We start from the raw sequence: 5,129 nt of genomic DNA on the forward strand, positions 1-5,129 counted from the left end.
TCCCCCTTCCTCCCCCCCATACTTTTCTTTTTCAATGGCTTTTGGCAACACGTGTTTGCACTTTGGACGGTAATCAGTTCACAACAACCTGAATTTGTTCAATGAGATTAAATAATTCAAGCAGATTTGAGGTCAACTGAGGTCTGGACTGGACTGGACTGGACTGGTCCGTCCCACTTAGACACCGATAGACTTTGGTACCAACTCAGTCACAGCGGACCGGCTCACACTTATGGGTAAAATTTAGAAGTCGGTTCAGTGAATGCAATAGAAGAAAAGTCGACCAAACTAACACAAAAAAAACACTTGGTTTAAAGGCTAAAATACCAGAAAATAAAATAATAATTTTTTTTGGTCCTTCCTCTGATTGGATCAATGTATGTACAAGATTAAAGCAATCGCAGCAACACTACACTGTACTAAAGAGGGCGCTCAACTGAAACCAATATATAATATTCGTGTTTACGATCTCCGGGGTTGCAAGAAAATATCGATACACTGAAATATTGCGGTATTTCATTTCCTGATCCCGTATCAATCTCAATCTCAATATATTGCAATTTATCCCAATATATCGTATCGTTGAACCTGTATCGTGACACGTATCGTATCGCCAGATTTTTGCCAACGCACACTCCTAGTGATCACCCACTGTGGGTGTTTGTTCTTTTCAGACATTTCCTCTTCTTTTCACAGTCAAATGAGAATTAAATCAATTGAAAAAACAGTTTTTGTCTTTTCGTCCCCACATTGTCTGACGACATGGAGTGGTTGTATAATCCTGCTCAGCCTCAGCACGGCTTCAGCTCAGTGAAAAAAAAAACACTTTGGTGTGTGTGTGTGTGTGTTTGTGTGGTTGTTGTGTAAGCCAAATACAAGCAATTACAAGGCCTGTGTAGACAGCTGTATAAATTAAGCCGAGGCTCATGGTGTCCGCAGACACCGAGCTCCGAGCTCCGAGCGCTTCGTGCCAAGGATCGTCCTGGATCGTAACCTTTGGACAGATTTTTTACGGACACGTTCGACAGGAAACCTTCAGGAGCCAAGTCTATTAACGGGTCCAAATAATACGGCCATAAAGTCGGGCCGTGAAACCGCAGGGTTCTGCTCACCATCGCACTGACTGACTTTCACAGAACATTTCAGTCGGGTCGGCAGCCAATGAGATCGCAGACCCGACCGGCCCGTCTCCCAGACAGAAAATGCCCCCCCCGTCTGGGCAGATGAGCATCTCGGTGCATCTATCAGTGGTCCTGTAAATATTTAACACCCCTCGGGTTTGGCCAAGGTTCCCCTCGTCTGAGGCTCTGAATGGATGGCACGGCGCCACCTGGACCATAACTGGCACTGAGTGAATAGAGGGCGCTCTTCATTGTCTGAAGCCTGTGATTCACACAACAATTAGCAGCTTCCAGGTTATGAGCGGCCGAGGCATTCGCTTTCAAAACACCCAGGCTCAGCACATGATCCAACAAGACCGGGAGACCTGTGTGTCGGTGTACAGTCGTAGCACGGTGTGTGTACACAACAGACAGAAAATGCACGTCTCCGCACCAGGACAGTGTTCACTGCATCACTGCATCACTGCACGGGAAACAAACCAGAGGCAGGAAAACCAGCGACTCCTCCTGTCAGTCAGAGGCGTCATTAATAATTAGCAAATAATCCCCGTGTAACTGTATAATAGTAATTGATACAATGTGGTTTATGATTTTTTTTTCTAATTTTTTTTTTTAGTAATTGATACAATGTGGTTTATGATTTTTTAAAATTTTTTTTAGTTGACTGAATCAGTGAACAGAAATTCAGATGAGGAGAAAAAACTAAATTATTTCTTTGAATATTTTTTTCTCCATCTAGAGGAATTTCTTGTGCACTAGCACCACCTACTGGGCTGGAGTGTGTGCACCAGTCTTACCAGTAAGCCACAGGAAGTTTCAACTAAATGCTTAGATTTTTTTTACCAGATTTTTTTGCCTGAAATCTTTTATTCCAAATGTTGCGCTTTTGGTTCAAAGCTGTTGTTTCTTAAACTTAAATGATCAAAACAACCGACGTCAGGCACAGTCCTGTTCCGTCAATCATCTCTACCTTCATCCCAAAATGTACTTCTAAGTGGACCAAATAACAGTGGAGGACGGAGGTACAGGACTCGGCAAATCCCTCCATTGTCCCTGGAGCTCGACACTTGATGGTAATCTCCCCGTCCACTGGGATCCTCCTCAGTTCACACCCCCATAGTGTGAGCTTTGCGAGGGCATAAAAGGAGAGTTGCCCACAGACACGGCGGCTCGTGAAGGACGGCTGAAAGAAGGGAATTCAAAGATGGCTTAAAGAGTGCCCTGAACACACCACGAGAGTCAATCGAGAGATTAGAAGACACTGAGAGCAGAAAGAGGGACAGAACAACGACTGAGGTTTGAAGGCACACAATGACATTCCCAGAGGGGCCTCACCAAACGCCCAACAGGCCATTCATTCATCTGAAACACTTTAACTTGAAGCTCGGCCCTTCAGACTGTTCCAAACTGATCCAAACTGTTCCAAACTGTTCCAAACTGTTCCAAACTGACCCAAAACCAAACTGTTCAGTTCAAAACTGTCCCAAACTATCCCAGACTGTTCCAAAGATTCCAGGCTGTTCCAAATAACTGTTTCAAACAGTTCAAAACTGTCCCAAACTACCAGACTCTGTTCCAAAGATTCCAGGCTGTTCCAAATAATTCCAAACTGTCCCAAAGTATTCCAGGCAGTTCCAAACTATTCCAGGCTGTTCCAAACTATTCCAGGCTGTTCCAAACTATTCCAGTCCTGTTCAATGTTTGACTTTTTTTTCAGTCTAAATGAGGTTAAAGACTTCAGCGTGAAGAGCTGATGGTATAGATTTCTTAGAACAAGAGAATGTAAATGGATGGGGGAGGAGAGAGGAGGAGGGGGGGGGGTCTCTAGTTTCATGCCTCTGTGTATTCAGCAGGCTGTTGGTATAAGGACAAGTGATCACTCCCTGAAGCTGGTGACTGGGACAAAGTACCAGGTACATGGATCCAGTTTCCTCTGCTGCAGCTAAATACAGCTTTGTGGTGGAAAAATCTGCACCTGGTCGCCATGACAACCAGCGTTCACCCAGACTGCAGCGCTCACTGATACACTGACCCCCACCCCCCAGCCCCCCCACAGGGGGTTCTGGAGTTCTGCTGGTCATCGGGTCCATGGCAACGTTAGAGAACTGAGGTTGGACCAGTGAACGGTTCAGTTACCAGGTGACAAAGAAACACTTCATATATAAACATATATTTCATATATGTTTCATAGTGTAGGTGTTAACTCGACTCCCTTGCAAGGCCAAGAGCAGAGAGAGTCCTGGGTTTGATTCCCACAATGATCACATATTCCTGGGTTTGATTCCCACAATGATCACAAATTCCTAACTGCGCCTCCTATGGCAGCCTGTGAATTGTGTTCATCGTCAGTTTTGTTCATTTTTACACCGTTCCACTGCCAGTTCGTTTGTAAATATATGAGCAACATGTGGGTGTTGGTTGGAGGAGGGTGGGGGGCAGTTTGGGTGGGGTGGAGGGAGGGCAGTTTTCTCTTGCTCCTTGAAGGAAGAGCTACAATGTTACACTTTAAAATCCTCTGATCCAGAGCAATAATTACATCTTCAAATACACAAAAACCACTGATGGCAACATGAACGTCAGCCTTTCATGCGCCTCCTTTCATGCGCCTCCTTTAAAAAGCCAAACCTCCGTATAATTTCCTCCTGTCATTTTCTGGCTCAGCCTTCACACCTTAGAACTCTGCCCCAGATTACAGCTGGGAGAGACCAGCGAGTAAGTGAGGGTTTGACCGCAAACAGGAAAGAGGTGCTGAGAGGTACCAGGGCACCGAGTGTACCATTAGCGCTGAGACGGCCGGGCGTACGGAGCCGCTGGTCCGGCAGCTCCTCTGCTCTCGGAGCACAGGCAGTAATTATGGTGTCCCCCTGTATTTTGCCTCTGTCAACCTGGCACTTTGACATCAGGGCCATCATGAGAGAACAGCCCGCTGCACATAAAAATCCAGGTAACAGCTGTCAGCGGAGAAAAAATGACAGGGATTAGAAATACGGGACGAACGGCGGGAAAAGAAAAAAAGCCCGTCGAGTTCTGTTCTCCACAGCAGGCTGACAGGACGCCGACGGGTGCGTGAATCAAAATCACACTGTTGTTTCAGGGCCGCCGTCGCTGTGATGGTAAGAATTCTCCTTAGCTCAACATGGGGGGGGCGCTAGAGTGCCAGGAAGGGAATCGAGCACAAATCACACACATCTGTGTCACATCACGTTATTTATCTAATTATTTTCTTGTCCACAAACCGAGGACACGCCACGGTAAATATTCACAGATTGAAAAATCTTCTTTAAAAGTTTAAAGACAGTGAAAACAATAACATTGTCATGAAGGTCGTTAATACTCGATGACATCATCAAAATCCAACCACCAATAAAGACAAAAGACGAATGTGGTGAACAGAGCGTTAACCACAACCAGTCAGGAGTCTCAGACGTGTCCCTTCGTCCTCGTCCCCCTCAACCCCCCACCCCCGGGACTGGAACATGTTGTCAACATCCAGGCTCCAGATGGGTCGACTTAAAACAGTCACAGAGCGACATGACCACCAGGGTTTTCTTACAAAAACACTCCTTCTCTCCAGTAAACTCCTCCGACAGAGTGCGTTTCTCATGTCGGGATGTTTTTTTTAATTACGGTCTGCAGCAGCTGTTCGGGGTTAAAACACTTGTTCTTCTGCACCTGAACCGGCGTCTCAGCTGAACACTGTCTGGTTCACGGCTGTTCCCAGAGAAACAGAGTAGAATAATAGAATCTTCTAGAGAAAAAAAATAAAGTTCCCGCTCCTTCAGAGACCTGCCGTGTCCTGTATGATCAAACTTCATGTGTTCATGTGTATTATTTTCATTTTCAAAAGTCATCAAGCAGAATGTGTATTATTTTCATTTTCAAAAGTCTTCAAGCAGACCGGATTGAACACCCCAGTGGGCCGGTTTTGGTCCGCGGGCCGCATGTTTGACAACCCTGATGTGGAGACAGTTTGAGTGGGACAGAGAGGAGCGTTGAATGCAGACAGGA

This window comes from Cynoglossus semilaevis, chromosome 16, assembly GCF_000523025.1.
Source record: "Cynoglossus semilaevis isolate Cse_v1.0 chromosome 16, Cse_v1.0, whole genome shotgun sequence".
Taxonomy (NCBI): domain Eukaryota; kingdom Metazoa; phylum Chordata; class Actinopteri; order Pleuronectiformes; family Cynoglossidae; genus Cynoglossus; species Cynoglossus semilaevis.